The sequence below is a fragment of the Pleurodeles waltl genome, chromosome 7, assembly GCF_031143425.1.
Source record: "Pleurodeles waltl isolate 20211129_DDA chromosome 7, aPleWal1.hap1.20221129, whole genome shotgun sequence".
Lineage (NCBI taxonomy): Eukaryota > Metazoa > Chordata > Amphibia > Caudata > Salamandridae > Pleurodeles > Pleurodeles waltl.
Window position 1 is genome coordinate 1387784158 of NC_090446.1, and position 22226 is coordinate 1387806383.

General features: G+C 49.3%; 1 protein-coding gene across 1 annotated transcript in view; it reads right to left on the reverse strand.

Annotated features, from left to right (window-relative positions):
• Window positions 1-20379, reverse strand: part of LOC138246383 (tetraspanin-4-like) — a 156823-nt gene extending 136444 nt beyond the window's left edge. Inside the window, exon 1 of the mRNA XM_069200952.1 lies at window positions 19204-20379. The gene's annotated coding sequence lies outside the window, so the exon portion shown is untranslated. The remainder of the gene's footprint in view (window positions 1-19203) is intronic.
• Between the last annotated feature and the right edge of the window lie 1847 nt (window positions 20380-22226).

The following is a 22226-nucleotide window of genomic DNA, read 5'->3' on the forward strand; positions in this document are numbered from 1 at the left end:
AGAGGTACAGGTTCCAGTGTGAGGAGCAGGCACCGGTGGGCACTGCTAGCAGAGGCACTGGTTGCAGTGTGAGGAGGAAGCACATGTGGGCACTACTACCAGAGGTAGAGGCACAGGTTGCAGTGTGAGAAGCTAGCACTGGTGGGCACTGCTAGCAGAGGCACAGGCACTGGTTGCAGTGTAAGAGAGCAAGCACCTGTGGGCACTGCTATCAGAGGTAGAGGGACAGGTTGCAGTGTGAGGAACAAGCACCAGTGGGCACTGCTACCAGAGGTAGAGGGACAGGTTGCAGTGTGAGGAACAAGCACCAGTGGGCACTGCTACCAGAGGTAGAGTCACTGGTTGCAGTGTGGGAAGCAAGCACCAGTTTACACTGCTAGCAGAGAGCGACACTGGTTGGCAGTGTGAGGAGCAAGCACCGGTGGGCACTGCTAGCAGAGGTAGAGTCACTGGTGGCAGTGTGAGGAGCAAGCACCGATGGGCACTGCTAGCAGAGTAGAAGGCACTGGTTGATGTGTGAGGAGCAAGCACCGGTGGGCACTGCCAGCAGAGGAAGAGGCACTGGTTGGCAGTGTGTCGAGTAAGCACCAGTTTACACTGCTAACAGAGACAGAGGCACTGTTTAGCAGTGTGAGGAGCAAGCACCGGAGGGCACTGCTAGCACAGTTGGAGGCACTGGTCGGCAGTGTGAGGAGCAAGCACCTTTGGGCACTGCTAGCAGAGGTAGAGTCACTGGTTGCAGTGTGAGGAGCAAGCAGCTGTGGGCACTGCTACCAGCAGTGGAGGCACAGGTTGTAGTGTGAGGATCAAGCACCAGTGGGTACTGCTAGCAGAGGTACAGTCACTGGTTGCAGTGTGAGGAGCAAGCACCAGTGGTCACTGCTAGTAGAGTAGGAGGCACTGGTTGGCAGGGTGAGGAGCAAGCACCGGTGGGCACTGCTACTAGAGTAGGAGGCACTGGTTGGCAGTGTGAGGAGCAAGCACCAGTGGGCACTTCTAGTAGAATAGGAGGCACTGGTTGCAGTGTGAGGAGCAAGCACCAGTGGGCAATGCTGGCAGAGGTAGACGCACTGGTTGCAGTGTGAGAAGCAAGCACCAGTTTACACTGCTAGCAGAGACAGAGGCACTGGTCGGCAGTGTGAGGATCAAGGAGGCACTAGTTGCTGTGTGAGGAGCAAGAACCAGTGGGCACTGCTAGAGGTAGAGGCACTGGTTGCAGTGTGAGAAGCAAGCACCTGTGGGCAATTCTACCAGAGGTAGAGGCACTGGTTGCAGTGTAGCAAGCACCGGTGGGCACTGCTATCAGAGGTAGAGTCACTAGTTGCAGTGTGAGGAGCAAGCACCGTTGGGCACTGCTAGAGGAGTAGAAGGCACTGGTTGCTTTGTGAGGTGCAAGCACCGGTGAGCACTGCCAGCAGAGGAAGAGGCACTGGTTGGCAGTGTGAGGAGTAAGCACCAGTTTGCACTGCTAGCAGAGGCACTGGTTGGCAGTGTGAGAAGCAGGCACCGGTGGGCACTGCTAGCAGAGTAGGAGGCACTGGTCAGCAATGTGAGGAGCAAGCACTGGTGGGCACTGCTAGCAGAAATAGAGTCACTGGTTGCAGTGTGAGGAGCAAGCACCTGTGGGCACTGCCACCAGAGGTAGAGGCAAAGGTTGCAGTGTGAGGAGCAAGCCCCGGTGGGCACTTTTAGTAGAATAGGAGGCACTGGTTGCAGTGTGAGGAGCAAGCACCGGTGGGCACTGCTAGCAAGTTGGAGGCACTGGTCGGCAGTGTGAGGAGCAAGCACCGTTGGGCACTGCTAGCAGAGGTAGAGTCACTGGTTGCAGTGTGAGGAGCAAGCACCCGTGGGCACTGCTACCAGAGATAGAGGCACAGGTTGCAGTGTGAGGAGCAACCACCAGTGGGTACTGCTAGCAGAGGTAGAGTCACTTGTTGTAGTGTGGGGAGCAAGCACCAGTGGTCACTGCTAGTAGAGTAGGAGGTACTGGTTGGCAGGGTGAGGAGCAAGCACCGGTGGGCACTGCTACTAGAGTAGGAGGCACTGGTTGGCAGTGTGAGGAGCAAGCACCAGTGGGCCCTTCTAGTAGAATAGGAGGCACCGGTTGCAGTGTGAGGAGCAAGCACCAGTGGGCACTGCTAGCAGAGGTAGACGCACTGGTTGCAGTGTGAGAAGCAAGCACCAGTTTACACTGGTAGCAGAGACAGAGGCACTGGTTGAAGTGTGAGGAGCAAGTACCAGTGAGCAATGCTACCAGAGGTAGAGGCACTGGTTGCAGTGTAAGAAGTAAGCAGCGGTTGGCACTGCTAGCACAGTTGGAGGCACTGGTCGGCAGTGTGAGGAGCAAGCACCGTTGGGCACTGCTAGCAGAGGTAGCGTCACTGGTTGCAGTGTGAGGAGCAAGCACCTGTGGGCACTGCTACCAGAGGTAGAGGCACAGGTTGCAGTGTGAGGAGCAAGCACCAGTGGGTACTGCTAGCAGAGGTAGTCACTGGTTGCAGTGTGAGGAGCAAGCACCAGTGGTCACTGCTAGTAGAGTAGGAGGCACTGGTTGGCAGGGTAAGGAGCAAGCACCGGTGGGCACTGCTACTAGAGTAGGAGGCACTGGTTGGCAGTGTGAGGAGCAAGCACCAGTGGGCACTTCTAGAGGAAAAGGAGGCACCAGTTGCAGTGTGAGGAGCAAGCACCAGTGGGCACTGCTAGCAGAGGTAGACGCACTGGTTGCAGTGTGAGAAGCAAGCACCAGTTTACACTGCTAGCAGAGACAGAGGCACTGGTGTGCAGTGTGAGGAGCATGCACCGGTAGGCAAAGCTAGCAGAGTAGGAGGCACTGGTTGGCAGTGTGAGGAGCAAGCACCAGTGGGCAATGCTACAAGAGGTAGAGGCACTGGTTGCAGTGTGAGAAGCAATCACCGGTGGGCACTGCTATCGGAGGTAGAGTCACTGGTTGCAGTGTGAGGAGCAAGCACCGGTGGGCACTGCTAGAGGAGTAGAAGGCACTGGTTGCTGTGTGAGGAGCAAGCATCGGTGAGCACTGCCAGCAGAGGAAGAGGCACTTGTTGGCAGTGTGAGGAGTAAGCACCGGTTTGCACTGCTAACAGAGGCACTGGTTGGCAGTGTGAGAAGTAAGCACCGGTGGGCACTGCTAGCAGAGTAGGAGGCACTGGTCGGCAGTGTGAGGAGCAAGCACTGGTGGGCACTGCTAGCAGAAGTAGAGTCACTGGTTGCAGTGTGAGGAGCAAGCACCTGTCGTCACTACTACTAGAGTAGGAGGCACTGGTTGGCAGTGTGAGGAGCAAGCATCGGTGGGCACTGCTAGCAGAGTAGGAGACACTGGGTGGCAGTGTGAGGAGCAAGCACCGGTGGGCACTGCAAGCAGAAGTAGAGGCACAGGATACAGTGATCAGCAATAAGGAGTTTTTTGCAACATGTTTATTTTTAGCACACTATGGGGGTCATTCTAACTCTGGCGGGCGGCGGAGGCCGCCCGCCAGAGTTCCCCCCTCCAGAAAACCGCACCGCGGTCAGAAGACGGCTGCGGTTATTCTGTGTTTCCCGCTGGGCTAGCGGGCGACCGCCAGAAGGCCGCCCGCCAGCTCAGCGGGAAACCCCTCCCCACGAGGAAGCCGGCTCCGAATGGAGCCGGAGGAGTGGGAAGGTGCGACGGGTGCAGTTGCACCCGTCGCGAATTTCAGTGTCTGCTGAGCAGACACTGAAATTCTTTGTGGGGCCCTCTTACAGGGGCCCCTGCAGTGCCCATGCCATTGGCATGGGCACTGCTGGGGCCCCCAGGGGCCCCACGACACCCCATACCGCCATCCTGTTCCTGGACGGCGAACCGCCAGGAACAGGATGGCGGTATGGGGTGTCTGAATCCCCATGGCGGCGCAGCAAGCTGCGCCGCCATGTAGGATTCAGCAGGGCAGCGGAAAACCGGCGGGAGACCGCCGGTTTTCCTGTTCTGACCGCGGCCAAACCGCCGCGGTCAGAATGCCCTGCGGGGCACCGCCAGCCTGTTGGCGGTGCTCCCGCCGACCCTGGCCCCAGCGGTCAAGGACCGCCGGGGTCAGAATGACCCCCTATAGGTCATTACAGGAAAAACAGAATCTTTGTTTAGAGTTCTGCAGGTTCTGAGCTATAATATTTTCAATCTGACTTACACGAAACTGATTTCTGATGTGTCTAATGCTGCATTACAGATTTTGCCTTTTTTCTTCATGTCTAAAACCATACTCTCTCTTTCACATAATAGAGTAAGGAACCATGGGTTTATGTTTTTTTTTAGTAAGGTGATTAAGTGCCCATGTATTATAAGAAATGAAACACCCTCTGGAGTACTTTCTAAGGATATTGCAAGTCACTTTTGAGTTTTGTGACACTATAAAGAAATTATGATATCGCAATTCACCTTGGAGTTCCACCACTTTATAAAGGAAGTCTGCCTTTGACTTCATTCCTCTACATGGTCATAGACCTTCGAGGGACTTGCAATACCCTTAATGTAGGGCCATGGACACTCTATCCTGTATATTGTGAAAGGAAAGTGGTTTAGGGTGCTTGAGATCTTCCAAAATAGTGGGTTTAGTTTTTTGGCGCTGGGTGTTCCGGAAGCAGAATACTGTACGTGTCTGGTCCTCTGCCATTTTCGGATCACTCTTCTGTAAGACTAGAGAGAGGCACCTATGCCACTGAGGGGGTTATTCTAACTTTGGAGGAGGTGTTAATCCGTCCCAAAAGTGACGGAAAAGTGACGGATTTACCACCAGCCGTATTACGAGTCCATTATATCCTATGGAACTCGTAATACGGCTGGTGGTATATCCGTCACTTTACCGTCACTTTTGGGACGAATTAACACTCCTCCAAAGTTAGAATAACCCCCTGAGTCCCCAGATCTGCTCCAAGCTCTAGTTATTGCAACACAGATGAGGAGCAGCGCGGTAGAGGCCAGGCATACTGTGCCAGAGGCAGTCGGAGAGTCACAGAGCCTGCGTTATAAACCTAGTTTGTCCAAGCACTCCTGACTGGAAAGGCAGAGGCATGTACCTGTGCTCATGTCAGAGCACAGGCTCCAGGACAGACCTGCACTGGCCGCTGCCCGACACCCTCACTGTACAGCAGCAGGAGGCACCTCTGGGCTCATCTCTTACACCATCACTATGCACTACAGCAGAGGCCTCTACACTCAGCCTCCCTCGGTGTACTGAATGCAGAGGGTGTCAGCGGTAAAGGAGAGGCCTACAATATACAGGCGAGGCCTTCTGTACCTAACGCAGACAGTAGTTCAGGAGAGACCTCTGCGGTCATGTCAGACACCATACAACAGCAGAGGACACCACTGTCCAGGGTGAGGCTTCTAGACTCATCGTGGTCACTCACTTTATAGACTGCAGGCGAGGCCTCTGGGCTCATGTCAGACACCGTACAACAGCAGAGGAGAGGCCCCCGATGCTCTTCTCAGTCATTCTCAATACATAGCAGCACAGGAGACGCCTTCTGTACTCATCTCCAGCACACCCAAATGTTTACGGGTGCAGGATGCCTCAGAGTCCTCTGGTGTCCCCTAAAAGTGCAGACTGCTGTAGGCCTTTCCTGGACTCCTGATGATGTGTCTGGTGATAGCAACCAAACTATTCTGCACTCCGAGCGTAGACTTCTGTTCTCATCTCAGACACCCTCAATGCTTAGAGTACAGCAGAGGCCTGGTGACTCCTCGCAGACTACATACCTCTACAGAGTAGACGAGGCTTACTCTACTCACCTCTGAGACCCAAAAGGTAACTGTGAAGTAGAGCCCAGCTGTACTCATAGCTTGTGCATACACAGTGCATTGGAGACTTTGCTATTCTCCTCTCAGATACTCTAGCCTTACACAGGTGGCATATGCTGAAATGGTCTCAGAGACATATGCAATATACAGGTGCAACCAGGAGAAGTCACTGCTACTCATCTTAGGCAGGTGCAGCCAGGAGAGGCCACCTCTTTTCATGCAGCCAGGACAGGCCACTTCTACTCATCTTAGGCAGGTGCAGCCAGGAGAGGCCACCTCTACTCATCTTAGGCAGGTGCAGCCAGGAGAGGCCACCTCTACTCATCTGAGACAGGAGCAGCCAAGAGAGGTCCCCTTTACTCATCTGAGGCAGGTGCAGTGAGGAGAGTCCACCTCTACTCATCTTAAGCAGGTGCAGCCAGGAGAGGCCACCTCTACTCATTTGAGACAGGAGCAGCCAGGAGAGGCCACCTCTACTCGTCTTAAGCAGGTGCAGCCAGGAGAGGCCACCTCTACTCATTTGAGACAGGAGCAGCCAAGAGAGGTCACCTCTACTCATCTGATGCAGGTGCAGTCAGGGGAAGTCACTGCTGCTCATCTTAGGCAGGTGCAGCCAGGAGAGGCCACCTCTACTCATGCAGCCAGGAGAGGCCACCTCTACTCATCTGAGACAGGAGCAACCAAGAGAGGTCACCTCTACTCATCTGAGACAGGGGCAGCCAGGAGAGGCCACCTCTATTTATGCAGCCAGGAGAGGCCACCTCTACTCATCTGAGACAGGAGCAACCAAGAGAGGTCACCTCTACTCATCTGAGGCAGGTGCAGCCAGGAGAGGCTGGCTCTACTCATCTGAGGCAGGTGCCAGCCAGGAGAGGCCGTCTCTACTCATCTGAGGCAGGTGCAACCAGGAGAGGTCATGTCTACTCACCTGAAGCAGGTGCAGCCAGCAGAGGACACGTCTACTCATCTGAGGCAGGTGCAGCCAGGAGAGGTCATGTCAACTCATCTGAGGCAGGTGAGCCAGGAGAGGCCACCTCTACTCATCTGAGGCAGGTGCAACCAGGAGAGGTCACGTCTACTCATCTGAGGCAGGTGCAGCCAGGAGAGGTCACGTCTACTCATCTGAGGCAGGTGCAGCCAGGAGAGGTCATGTCTACTCATCTGAGGGAGGTGAGGTCACCTCTACTCATCTGAGGCACCGCAGCTGCACAGTGTAGGTGAGTGTACTGTCTTCGGACACTTCTAGATCGCGCTGCTGTAATTACGCAAGCACGTTGGGACAATAAAACTCCGGCACAGTTATGTGGCGCATTACAGGGCCTGAGCTGCTCGGGTGTGCTCCTGTATTACCATCCAGAGCCATACCTGACCATGCCCGCCGGCTGCACCCAATTTATGCAATTGTTACCACGTGACCCATGGGTCACTACATTACAGACAATCGTCAGGGGTTTGATTAAAAAACACCCCTCAATGTTTAACCCACATGGTAGTGATCGCGACACCGTTACGTCATGGGTGTGACAATACAGTGAGGACTGCTGTACTCCTCCAGCACCATTAAAGTATAAAGTGTATGAACGCATGCATCTCTAAACCCTGACACTCTCACTCTACAGGATTTTTATATATCCCTAAATAAAAAGCATAGAATATATAAGTGGTTCAAAAAGAAAACATAGGCCTGCTGCACCTCTCTAACACACCAATGCAGTACAAGGAATTGGAGAGGATTGTTGCACTGTACTACACGCAGGGCGAGGGAAACCCAAACTTAGGGCAGAAGGCCCGAACAAAAATGTTACATCTTAACTAAAATAGTATGGTGTTCCAAAAACATAGAACCATTTCAGGGTACCCAGCATTCACCCGCACTACCGAGACAAGCAGCAGAATACATGTCGCCAACACTTGAGATTTACATAAGAGACATTTAAACTTATAGGTTCTTTAAGCTGTCTGCCACTTAAGACTTCTCTCACTCCAGTGCACCTTAATAGGAAAATTACATGTTCGTGATTTTTCCCTTTAAGTTCTCCTCCTAAGTCTCAGAAATATTGTCACATATGCACTGGCAAAGAGTGGTCTGCACCCCCCATCTCTGCTATCATTCTGCTGTTATCAGTGACCACCTGAAAGCAGTCACTGATTTTTAGATCTGTAAATGATGTAACTGAGATCAAGGACACAATATTTCTGTCAGACGATATTTTGGTTATGATATGCCGATACCATATCCAACAAATATATAGACAGTATTTTGGTCATGATATTCTGATACCAAACCAAATAATTCCATGTGGCCACTTTTAGCAAAACTGGTGCCAGCCAGGAGAGGCCGTCTCTACTCATCTGAGGCAGGTGCAACCAGGAGAGGTCATGTCTACTCACCTGAAGCAGGTGCAGCCAGCAGAGGACACGTCTACTCATCTGAGGCAGGTGCAGCCAGGAGAGGTCATATCAACTCATCTGAGGCAGGTGAGCCAGGAGAGGCCACCTCTACTCATCTGAGGCAGGTGCAACCAGGAGAGGTCACGTCTACTCATCTGAGGCAGGTGCAGCCAGGAGAGGTCATGTCTACTCATCTGAGGGAGGTGAGGTCACCTCTACTCATCTGAGGCACCGCAGCTGCACAGTGTAGGTGAGTGTACTGTCTTCGGACACTTCTAGATCGCGCTGCTGTAATTACGCAAGCACGTTGGGACAATAAAACTCCGGCACAGTTATGTGGCGCATTACAGGGCCTGAGCTGCTCGGGTGTGCTCCTGTATTACCATCCAGAGCCATACCTGACCATGCCCGCCGGCTGCACCCAATTTATGCAATTGTTACCACGTGACCCATGGGTCACTACATTACAGACAATCGTCAGGGGTTTGATTAAAAAACACCCCTCAATGTTTAACCCACATGGTAGTGATCGCGACACCGTTACGTCATGGGTGTGACAATACAGTGAGGACTGCTGTACTCCTCCAGCACCATTAAAGTATAAAGTGTATGAACGCATGCATCTCTAAACCCTGACACTCTCACTCTACAGGATTTTTATATATCCCTAAATAAAAAGCATAGAATATATAAGTGGTTCAAAAAGAAAACATAGGCCTGCTGCACCTCTCTAACACACCAACGCAGTACAAGGAATTGGAGAGCATTGTTGCACTGTACTACACGCAGGGCGAGGGAAACCCAAACTTAGGGCAGAAGGCCCGAACAAAAATGTTACATCTTAACTAAAATAGTATGGTGTTCCAAAAACACAGAACCATTTCAGGGTACCCAGCATTCACCCGCACTACCGAGACAAGCAGCAGAATACATGTCGCCAACACTTGAGATTTACATAGGAGACATTTAAACTTATAGCTTCTTTAAGCTGTCTGCCACTTAAGACTTCTCTCACTCCAGTGCACCTTAATAGGAAAATTACATGTTCGTGATTTTTCCCTTTAAGTTCTCCTCCTAAGTCTCAGAAATATTGTCACATATGCACTGGCAAAGAGTGGTCTGCACCCCCCATGTCTGCTATCATTCTGCTGTTATCAGTGACCACCTGAAAGCAGTCACTGATTTTTAGATCTGTAAATGATGTAACTGAGATCAAGGACACAATATTTCTGTCAGACGATATTTTGGTTATGATATGCCGATACCATATCCAACAAATATATAGACAGTATTTTGGTCATGATATTCTGATACCAAACCAAATAATTCCATGTGGCCACTTTTAGCAAAACTGGTGCCTAAATGCAGATCTACACACCCACAATAAAGTGAAGGGATATTCTGCACTAGAATGTTGGTCTCCTGAAATCTGCATGTGCTGGATCTAGTACAATGTAGTACCTCCCCGCTTGCTCCAACTTCAACATAAAATAGAAGGATGTGATGGGATAGCCTGGTGGGCCCTGCTGAAACAATTATTGGATGAAGACCAACTTGTCAATGTTACAAATGGAGATAGAGTGATCCATAGTCAAGCGAAGTTCTGTTACTAAAGGAAAATGGGGTCTTGTCAATGAAAGACATAAGGCCTGATTTAAAACTTGGTGGACGAGTTACTCTGTCACAATGGATTTCCCATCCAACGAAATATAAATCCCATTATATCCTATGGGATTTATATTTCAGCGGACGGGAAATCTGTCCCCATAGTGACAGAGTAACTCGTCCGCCAAGTTCTAAATCAGGCCATTACATTCCAAAACACATTTTGGAATACAATTTCCACATGTACATATCACATGATGGCTTAGGATGAAAAAAAGCATACAGAAAAGAAACTTTTTATCAGCATCTTAACTCAAAAAGCAGATACTGAAGATACTTTACGGGCCCCGTGTTTTCTCTTCTCTGCAGCCCACTGGCACAGACCTGTGCAGCCCAGCTAGCTCCGGCTCCAGTGAGACTGGCCAAGAGGCTAGCGGCTTCCAGATTAATGTGGCAGCTGGAGCATCAATATTAGTCTGCATTAAACATCATCCCAGATGTACTGGCTGCAGGCAGCATCAGCAGCAGTTATGCACAGGGCTATGAAGGAGGTGGGATCCAGAGATCCAACAGGAGATAAGTGTACACAGTAAAGAAGGACGGCTAAAGGAATCTGGGCACCCGTGGGCTAGGTAAATGGGTGGGAGCCGGATATAAGTATATGGACAAGATCTACAGGGGGGCATCACGTAATTACAGATACTACTTTGGACAGTTTGCAAGGTCAACAACTCAAGAGAGACTGTTCTCCTGAAAAATTGTATGCCCTTTTTAAGAGTCACAGCTTTCCGAAGATACTGATGCCATTGAGAAGGCAGCTATGCCCTTCCAGTGAAAGCTGTGCCATGCCCTAGTGACTAAAACCATCATCTTCTACGAAAGGCACTGCCCTGCTGAAAAAATAGTGCTCTTGAAGAGAGCCCTACCTTCTAGAAGGTGCCAGTGACAGTCTTCCAAAGAGAGCCTAGTCATTCTAAAAAGTGCCATGCTCTTCAGAAGAAAGCCATGTGTTTCCTGAACATTCCTGTCCTTTGTGAAGAGACCTCAGTCGCCCAGAAGAGATCTTTCCTCTCCAACAGAGACTGCTGTTCTTCTAAAGAGATACTTGCTCTCCTATGGAAAGCTCTGTCTTCCTAAAGAGATCCGAGCCCTCCTAAAGAGAGCAATGTTCTACCAAAGGGGATTGTGTGCTACTCAAAGTATTCCTAGTCTCCCACAGTGGGCCCTCTGGTCCTGAAAGCATCCATGCACTCCTAAACATAGCTTTGTCCTCACAAAGAGAGCTCTTTTCTTCAGTAGAGGCCTTTGTTCTCCTAAAAGGATTCCTGCCCTCCCGAAGAGAGCTGTCCTTCTAAAGGTATCCATACCTTCAAAAAGAGAGATCCGTCACCCTAAGGATAGATCTGGTGTACTAAAGAAATACACCCATTCCTAAAGATGGTTCTATCCTCCTAAAGGGATTACTGCCTTCCCAAAGGCAGCTGTACTTCAAAGGAGAGCTCTGTCCCAACAAAGAAACCCATGCCCTCCTAAAGGGAGCACTGTCCTATTCCACGGTGTCTTTCCCCCCACCCCTGCCCCCCCCCCCCCCGAAGACAGCCTGGCCCACTAAAAGTAACACTTTTTTTCTTAGAGAGAACCTTCATTTTTAAAGAGGCCACTGCCTTCCTGAAGAGAAACTGACCCTCTTGAATAGACTGATGTCTTCCCTGTCTTTAGTAGATGGGTCCTACAATCCCCCAAAAATAGTTTTGTTTTTTTAAAGACCTGTAACCTTTTGAAGCGATACCAAAAAAGAGAGTCTATAGTTCGAAAGCGAGACCATTTCTTTTAAATAGCCCCTGCCGGACATCGCCATTCTTGACTGTTAAACATGTCTTTCATGATCGACTACCATTGGTATGTCCCCAGCAGGAGATGTAGTTCTGTGTGAAGACATTACAGGCAGATTCAAAATCTTCACCTCCTTTTTTCAGCCCCTTAGGAACTAGTGGACAGTTTAAGAAAGGGATTTGCCCACCCCAATGGCAGACACAAACAAGGATCTTGAGGCTGTGAGGGAAGAGCAGGTGGGCGAGTAGGGTCTGCAGTTTGCTGGAGGGTGATCCTGGTGAATGGGCAGTTATTGGTGAGAGAGAAGGATGCAAGGGGCCTGCCAAGCCTTGTCTACCCAACTGGGAAATTGCTTTGTGGATCGTCAATCACTTTCCCTCGGGATTTTACCCCTCTTTGTACCATTGATACTTCTGCAACAATTCCTTGTCAGACTTAGAATTTATCACTTAAGGGTGTCCATCTCCCATTTAGGGTGAGGAATTTGATACTGGAAAAAAGTGTCAGTTGCCCAAAGAGAACTACTTAAGAGGCTGGGTGGAGAGGAAAGACATTATTGAGTCAGGCAATCCCCAGAGCAGATAAAGTGAAGAAAGGAACGATTCAAACAGAATGTCCATCTCCATACAATGAGATGCAAGCTGGAGTATGTTTTTGATTAGTCACTTCTTACATTGTTAAGCTGTTTTATACAGAGGTTGATAGTGTTCTTACATGCAATCTTATGGCACTTCTGAGCCCTCTAAAACACTGCACTGAACCAAGCTACTTCGAACTCCTATGTTACCAATATTTCTTGAATTAATAACAAGCATTATCAAAGCCAATAGGTCTCGCCTATGCAAGAGCTACTGGCTTTGACAATGTGTTTGCTAAACGTAAGTGGCATGGAGGAGAGTGACGTGGAGTGCCGTACAGTGGAATGGTGAAGAATGGAGTAGAGTGTTATGGAATGGAGTGGCAGAGAGTGTTGTGTACTGGAGTAGCATAGTGTGGAGTCTCGTAGAGTGGCATTGAGTACAGTGGCATTGACTTCAGTGGCATACACTGCAGTAGCATTGAGTACAGTGGCACTGACTTCAGTGGCATACACTGCAGTGGCATTGAGTACAGTGGCACTGACTTCCGTGGTATACAATGCAGCGCCATGGAAAGGAGTGGTGTAGATTAGAGTGGTACATAGAGTGCATTGGTGCAGAGTGGATTGGCACAGTGTGGAGGGGGCAGAATAGAGTGGCGCAGAGTGGAGTGGTGTAGAGTGCAGTGGTATAGTGTGGCGTAGAATGCATATAAGAGTTGAGTGTTATAGAGTGCAGTGGTGTAGAGTGGTGCAGAGCAGAACAGCACAGAATGGTGCAAAGTGGAGTATAGTGCCATAGAGTGCAATGGCATACAGTGCATTGGCGTATATGAGTGCAGTGGTGAGGAGTGGGGTAGAATGGCGTGAAGAGCAGGGGCGTAGAGTGCAGTGATGCAGAATAAAATGCAGTGGCGTAGAGTGCAGTGACAGAATGCAGTTGTGTAGAGTGTAGTGGTTAAGAGTAGAGTGTAGTGGCGTAGAGTGCAGTGGCAGAGTGGAGGGACACAGAGTGGAGTAGAGTGGCACAAAGTGCAGTGGCATAGTATAGATTGTTTCAGACTAGAGTGAAGTGGCATGAGTGGAGTGGTGCAGGGTAGAGTGCAGTTGCACAGAGTGCCAGAGTGTAATGGAGTAAAGTAGTGTAGAATGCAGTGGCACAGTGCAGCAACACAGTAGATTAGGGTGGCATACAGTGGACTGGCGTAGAGTGCAGGGGCATAGAGTTGAGTGTTACACTGTAAAGTGCATTGGCATACAGTATATTGGTATAGAGTGCAGTGGCGTAGAGTACAGTGGCATGGAGTGTAGTGTTGCAGAGAGTAGAGGTGTGGAACAGTGTAAAGTGGAGTGGTACTGATTAGAGTGCAGTGGTGTAGAGTGGAGTGGTGTATTCATGGTGTGATAGCGCACTGCCATTACAGACACGTTTTCAATTGAAATAACCATTACATTTGCACAGTAATACAGTTTTACTATTAAAACTATACAGTGCACAAACGAAAATGAGTGGAAATTGCATCACCTAGTTAAATGATTTGTTTTGATCACATTAAAGTGTTTGTTTCCAGCACACTTCAGAAATAACAAAAAATGTGCTTTATTTAGGTGTTCATAATTGTGATCTATTCTGAAATTCTTAACACATTTCATTTAAACGTCCTGTGCTAGAAAAACAATCTTTTCTTACCCCCAGTATCCAGCAAGATTGTCACATAAATCCTCTCTCTTTGAAGTCAGAGAAAAGAAAAGTAAACAAAATCGCCCTTGAAAGACAGCACCTGACATTTGACCTCGATCTTTCAATGCACAGCAAATGTGACAAGATAAGAACAAGATTTAAAGGCCTGTTAACAGAAAGCAAGTTTGTGGAAGGATACAGAAAACAGGATTTAGGCAGCAGGAGGTGTGAACTGAACCTGGCGAGCCTAAAGCAAATAAAGCCAGCAAAAGGAAAGCCAGAAATTGTGAGTTACAAACCACAGAGCTAATGGTAATCAACAAGCGCAACGCATTTCTAGGTCAACTTTCTGAAAAAGTCACTAAGATGTCTTTAGCAAACCGGGCAGCTGCGCTGTATGGTAGGCTGCGACCTAAAAATGACTAAATTACCTATTTAGAGGATAGAAGTTGGTTTGCCACACCAGGGCGTAGCTTCAAGGGGGGTGGTGCTTGGGGTGTTACACCTCCCTAATAAATGTATTTTCTTATAAGTAGTTGGGTACGTTTACATACACACGGACAAAAAAAACGCACACACAGATGGAAAGTTCTGAAAAAAATTGGTTATTTTATAGAATATTGTGTTTTCTCTCTAAGTACCCCCACCAAACCACATTCCTCTCGCTTTCCACTGCCCCTTAGGCCACTCTCATGCACCACGCATGTCGTATAATGTACTTAAACATTATATGCCATCGCGATTGTTGGAAAATCTGAAGCTCACTCCCCTCCCACCGATCAAGAAACGCCCCTGCACACCAATAACTTGGCAGACGATCCAAAATACCAAAGATCTTGGGATTCTTTTACTGAAAGTGCTCCCTATGACGTCACTTTGGAGGAAGGTGCATTGCGTGGCTGGCTGGCCTATCTTGGCGTCCCAGTTTGCATTCCATTGGTTGTACGGAAGCTACCTACCAAGGAAAGTCTTTGTTTCCATAACACAAAAATAGTTAAGGGAGTTTTCTTCCTGCACGTGGAAAACACAGTATTTTTTCCTGTTCCTTACCACCCTGTCCTCCTTGGCGAGCTCTGCCCTCCTGGCGAGCGGAAAGAGCACATTAAAGAGGGCGCACCCACCGTCCCGCTGGCAGAGAGGCCGCTAACAAAGGGTTTCCACCGCGCCAGAAACCTGGCAGTGCCCCCCTCAGCCCCCCACCCATCACTCAAACGAGGTAGGTGGCCGCTAGTGTGGCGGAAAGAGACATCTATCAGTTTCCACCAAACTCTAGATGAGGCCCTCAATAGTTATTCCCATCTCCGGGTTTTGTAACTCTCAGATCTGATATGATGTAGCATCTGCTACAGGTCGCCCACTCTCTCGAATAATCCTACAACAACCATCACAAGCATTTTGTCTGGAAGAGCCCGAGGACATATCCAGAGAGAAAAAAAGAAAACCAGTCTGCGCCCCAAATCAAGCTCATGAGGGTTGCAAAAGTGGAGAAACTACGATCAACAGTGTCAAAGCACACCAGGCTCCAGAAACAGAAGTCAACAGACGTCACCATCATCTAACTTCGATCATTCTATCGAGAAACAGCTCAAGGGTTACAGTCTGCGCTTGACACCAAGAACAAACCCTTGCCAGTTACACGTAAAAACGAAGGCGAGGACTACGAGTGGGTATCTAAAAGTAGTCTAAAAGTAGTCTAAGCAAGGGCAATATTTACAAACATTATCAAGAAAACTATTAGACCGTCTCCCACTAAGATTTGAGACACACTGTGTGACAGTTAAAATTCCATGTTTTTGATTTACACACTTATTTTGCATTTCTTGTAGCACGTTAACATCTGTGCAGCCTCAAAGCGCTCAGACAAGGAATTCAGCGAGACAAATTACAGGCGCATTTGTATTTTCAACTAGTGCCTACTTAAATAACCAGAGTGGCAACTTGTCAGCACCCTGAAGGCTCACCGTGAGGCTCTTCTGGGCGCAGTGGTTAAGTGGGTCAATGAATGCATCCACCGCAGGGATCGGTGTTTGAAACATGGTAACAGATTTGAATTACAGTTGATCAACTCGGCCTATCATCCTTTCCAGATCAATAAAATGGGACCCATTAAGTTTGGTAAAAATAAATCAATAGTTCCAATAGGCCTTCTTTGAGTAAATAGGCGCTCTACATGTGTCTGGTATGTTCCAGAGTCGGAACATCAGAGTATAAAGTATCTCCTCTTCCAAGAGCTTTATCTAGACCTTTGACCTGTTACTAAACACTCCGCCTCCAACCACCACAGCCCCCTCCCCGATCTCAGCTGTCAGTCCAGAAAGTACAGGACGCGGCTGCACGCTGCAATTAGTCCATCGTGTATTTCCTCGGACCTTCACTGAAGGCACTGTAGACACAGGCTTTGCTGAAAGCACTGTTGACTGGAACTTTTTATTTTGACAGTAAAGTAGATTCTTCCTTAAGTACAACAAAAAAGCTAAATGTACCGAGATCACACTTGAAGGAAAAGCAGCTCTGGTAAGCGTGTACTACCCGTTCTATAGTTCACCAAGCAAGCAGGGAGACTGAGTCCGACCCCAGGGACATCTTAAAGCGTGGACCAGTGGCGATGAAGCGCACGGCCCCGACTTTTCAGTTACTTAAACAACTCGACGTTGCCCCTTTGTGTGTCTGTTTTAAAATAAAACAAAAACACAGTGTCCAGGATGTACTGTATGACAGTCGTCACAATATGCTAAAACTTGTACAATGTACTTATCGCAAATTCTCTTTCCTTTTACATCTATTGCTCTGGGTGTTTGGGAGTGTATCAGTCGCACTTCGTCACTACTGACGCCGCTTGCCACCCAGGTAGTCCTCTACGCCCGAGTCTTGACACTCACGTAGAACACACCTCCTAAGATACTAGATATTCTGCAAATCAGTAACCTGGAGCTCTGCGGCCATAAACCTAAGTAATAGCTTTGCTTTCAGACACCCCGGTCTGTAAAATCAGTGTAACCTCAGAACAGCCTTGACATGAGATGTGAGTAGACACGTGAAACCTTAGTTCTTCTGTCGGAGTCCCTGGTCTGTGCAATCTCTATATACTGAGGGATGAGGCTGCTGTCCAAAGCTTCACCCTCTAACATCTGTGCGCTTGTTGTCAGGGCCCTCAGGCTGGAATAGTTCAGTAAACTGGCTACTGCAGCTGGAAACGTGGGCCTACAGGATCTCTCTAACCTGAGATACTGCTACGCTGTCAGAAGCCAGCCGTGATATCTGGGTAACCTGAGAAACAGCTCCACTGTCAGATGCAGGAGTCTTGTTATGGACAGGTAACCTAAAGGATCACTCTGCTGTTGGGAGCCTGAGGATGCAAGAGCTGTGCATCCTGGCAAGCATCTGTGCTGCCACTGACCCAATCCTGTGAGTACTGAGTAACTGGGCATGACTATCACTAGGGGATCGCTAGAACATGAGGCACTGACTTGAAGCTGGAAAGATGTCTAGCTCCAAACCCACAATGGGCCCCCTTTTTCACCTGCAGTGCTAATTTGAGATGGTTTTTGAAAGACAGAACTTTGTTGGCCCACTTGCCAGCTAATGCCAAGCTAGAGGATGTCTGACCGCCAGCCACATACCTAGCTGGAGGAGACAGAAAACCAGGGAGGCACAAGCAGCCATCAAGATTCAAGGGGCTACTTTCTTGTGCTGCTCCATCGACGAGGAGTACTCATGGGACTAGGCTGTGGTGGACTCCACTGAAGTGTGACATTGACAGGCACACAACTGAACCTGCAGCAATCACTGACACTGCATGACAGGCTGGCACTAATAGATAACTTTGTTCTTTTGGTGACTATCTGGCAGAGCCCTCGTCTTCTTCCATTGCCACCCTTGGCTGTCATCTATCCCGCAGAATGGAGATTGGGAAGACAGGGAAGACCATATGTCTTACATGTGGGTACTCTCTGGTGAGTCCTAGTTCCTTAATACTAATAGAAGGTTGGCCATTCAAGGCATCTTTTCACCGCTACCGGTGCTTACGGTCATACTAAGCTTAAAGATTTACGGTAGGCCTTACCGTCTCCAAGTAACTTACCAGAGCTCCAAGACTATCAGGCAAAAGGAACATTTTACCACAACCAACCTGTTTCAAGATACAGGTCCCTGCATACACAGTACCCAGAGTCAGCAACAAAAATTGTAAATCCGACCAGTCATTTTAAAGATGCTCATATTTCCTGGCAAATCCCTACCTTTAAAGAGATTCCACTGGTACCAAAACGCCTGCTGAATTATCATTTGCTTTCCTGTGAAAACGCAATAACCTCCACCCTTTAACTAGACTTTTGTAGCAAACAGTGGCAGCACCTTAAGTATGGGGGTTCCTTGATGCAAATAAACATTAAGGCCCTCATTACAACTTCGGCGGTCTTTTCAAAAGACCGCCGAAGCTGCGGGCACCACTATACTGCCAGTGCTGGTGGTATATCTGGCTCCCTATTATGACTTTTCCGCTGGCCCAGCAGAAAAGTCACATCACCATTGCCGCTGGCTGTATTATGAGCCGGCGGCAAAGTTGATGTGCAGCGGGTGCAGCTGCACCCGTCGCGCATTTCACTGCCCGAAATTCGGGCAGTGAAATGCGCGATAGGGCTGTGCCTGGGGGGCCCTGCACTGCCCATGCCAATTGCATGGCAGTTCAGGGGCCCCCAGGGGCACCCCTAGTCCCCCTTACCGCCAGCCTTTCCATGGCAGTGTTTACCGCCGTGGACAAGCTGGCGGTTGGGGACTCATAATCCCTACACCGCTGCCCTGGGGATTATGACCGCCAGGCGGAAGCCTGGTAGTATGTTGGAGGGGCCGGCGGTATGGCAGTGGCTAATGCGTCATGGTCATAATATGCTCGCGGTACACCGCCAGCCTGTTGGCGGTGTTACCGCCAGCTTACCGCCAGCCGCCAGGGTCGTAATGAGGCCCTAAGTCACTTACACAGAGTTTAACATAACTGAGAACCCTGCAATTTCAGAAACACTAAGGACATTATTTAAGGATTGGAGGGCATAACCTACAGCAGTATACATTGTTTAAAACTTGCACTTTGTGATGCTCTTGGCAAAATGTCAGCAGCATGGACTCTTAATCTACTGACCTGTACCCCCTTAGAGCCCACTGCAGTAGACAAATTATGGCAAAGAGCAAATACATCACAGCTTGTTTAATAAACCTGCAGCAGCATTTCCATGCAAGAAATCAAGAAAACCCCTTCTACTTTTCCAACGCCATCCAGCTCTGGCCTCCATTTTAAAACTCCTCCGAGTCATTCACCCCACAGACTCTGGAAAATAGAGACACATAGCTCACCTTTCTTGGCTTTCCTACGGACAATGAACTGGACTTCGAAAGGATCCTTCTTGCGGGTCAGAGCAGCCTCGGTATGACTAGCACAAAAAGTACCCGCTTGCCTCTCCTCAGTCCAGTTCCAAAATCTCTCAGGTTATCCTGCCCGCTTGTCAAACCAGGTGCTTTCTGACAGATTCTCTTGACCTCCTGGATCAGACCAGCTCTAGAGTCTAGCAGATTCCTCTGTCCTTTTGGGTCTGACCTGTGGTACAGTCTCACTGGTTCTGCTCTTAGGTCTGAGCCAGCATAGAGTTTTACGGATTCCCCTGACCTTTGACAGCAACAGTGGAGGTTTTCCTGTCCTCTTGTGCGTGGCCAACTATAGAGTCACTTAAGTTCTCAGTCCATGTGGGGTACTCAGACCTACAATAGAGTCTCCTCTTCCCAGACCAGCTGTAGAGTCTAAGATTCTATTGTCCTCTTTGGCAGACCAGCTGTAGATTCTCAGAGATGTTCCTCTCCTCTGCTCAGACGAGCCCCAGATCTATCTCTCCTCTGCTCAGCCCAGCTGTAGTCTCAAAGATTCTTTTGTACTCTCCTCAGCCCAGCTGTTAAGTCTCAAAGATCCTTTTGTACTCTTCTCTGCCCAGCTGTAAATAGATTCTCAAAGATCCCTTTGTACTCTGCTCAGTCCACCTACAGATTCTCAGACTTTTTCTGGCACTGTTAGTTCCAGGGTGCCTTAAATGTCCAAGTCCTCTTCTCGGTGATGAGTTAATCTCTCGTCCCTGCACAATACCTGATGAAATCCTGGAAAGTCACAGGCGTACTCCTGGTTACCAGCCTATGTGCCCTGTCTCAAGGCCCCTGGGTATCAGTCCCAGTCTCTAAGTTCTGTCTCTATTCTTCAGTGTCCAAAGGGCTTCTGGGAAATGCCCGCTGTCCCACAGTGCCCCTGTACAATAGGCCTGCGCCTTAAGAGCTTGTGTTTGCACCGAGTCTGAAGCCCTCAATCTCTGTCCGTCGACTCCCGAGACTCCGCTACCCAACACTTATGCCTCAGGCCCTCAGCTGTCGAGTCTCCGCAGCTGTACCTCTCCGCTCCCGAGCCTCGCCGGCCCCTGTGCCTCAGCCAAAGTGGTCTGTCCCGCTGTCCGCCCCGCTCACTCCCGCGCCTACGCTCTGCTCCGGACTCCTGAAGTTGTTCCACTCGGGGGTCCGGGGCTCATGTGACTGGAAAGGAGGAAATGGGCGGGGCAGGAATAATGTGAAAAATGTGTGCATCCCTCTGCCTGGCTGTGCGGGGGAGGGGTGCGGTGTGGGGGAGTCTTACAGCGGTGCGTGCTAGAGCTGGAGTCTTAGACTTTATTCTACCGGGAAAAGGGGGGCGGGAGGGTTTTACTGTAAATTCTCCGGGATGGGAGTTACTCACTGAATACTCTATAAATTATGCTGTGTTGGCTCACTGCGCACTTTCTGCACGAACAATAAACTATATGCGCTCAAGCTGTGCTGGGGGGACATTAAGCTGTGCATGCACACGATTTGCATTCGTATAGTTTTATAGTCTGTGCACTAACTCCCCGAGGGTGGTACACGAAGTATGCACAGCTCATATATGCGGTCTACTGCACGTGGGAGTTTGAGTGGTATTCGCAGCCTCTGTGGATGGTTTAGGACTAGGATTTTTTACACTGTGCACAGGTTCTGCAATGGCTGTTTTATATATATATATGTATTTTAACCTTTATACAGCTCTTACTACCCTTCTGTGGGGCTCTGACGCGCTTTCCTACATTGGCCGTTTGCTACACGCAGGGTGTGTGCTTGGAAGGGTGTTTGTTCGGATCATGCGTTTGAAGTGTTTGCATGTCGCAGGCTGTGCATAAATATATGTTTATAGCTCCAAGGGGGGATTAAACTACTGTGAATCTCCACGGTCGAGGAAGTGAGGGCACTAACTTCTATGTACGCAAACTGCACAGGTATCCTTTTGATATATGCAGTGCTTTAAATGGGCCGGTACTGTCCGGTACGGAGTACCACCTCTTTTTTTATTTTGAGAGGGAGAGTACCTTCACTTCTCAAGAAAAACGTAATTCTTTTAATTGGAGAGTACCGGCTCTTCTCAGAACTAAGCAGGCACTCTGGCACTAAGTACCTCCACTGCATGAGGCCTACAAGGAGTGTTTATCATCATAACACAACCCCCGCAAGTATGTGGCCTGGCAGTGTAGAGGCTTTGTACAAGCCCCTGCGGGACGGATGTCTGGAACGTGCACAGACTCTCGAGTGCGCGCGCGAGCCCTGCAACGGAGGAGGTGCGGGTTTATATTTTCAGACCCCTGCTTGTTCTCTTTTGTTCCTGGCAGTTGTTACCCGCCCCTCCCTACACTTCTGGGTTATACATTCAGCAGAGTTTCCTTGGGGGCTGATGGATGTTTTTGGTTTGGTTGTTCTGGCTGTGGTCAGCCAGTGTCTGCTGGCGTGATCCCCGTTGCCATGGGCCTCGCTGACAAGAACCGACAGCCAGACACCTCGGTGTTACCAGACCCCTAAACGCACCCTCATGCCGGAGGTGTCACCCTTTAGGGCTTCGCTTCACCTTTGCACCCTCCCAGAACTATTGTAATCTCATTTAATTTAAATGGGATGACCTTTTTATGCGTTGTGTTTTGTTTTGTTGCGGACTGCAACTGGTGCCCCCTGCCACTCAGGGCCTAATGTAGGCGGGTGGGCTGGTTCTCCCTCAGATAGGCTGAGTAAAATACTCTGTCGCCCTGCTGGATGTGCTGCTTGCCAAATTTTAAACAAGCATTCACATAGCCAATAGGTCTTGCTTTAGGGACCTTCTAAGTGTTTACCCAGAGCTATTGGCTTTGCCAATGTCTTTAAACTGTGTTTTAGAGCAGGGTGGGTGCTGTGCAGCATGTTGAACATTTATAGTCCAGCAATAAAAAAACAAGTGAAAATCCACATATTAAAAATCGCCAAATGAAACCAATTGAAACGATGAGACACAAACAACTAGTATGCAAGTGAAA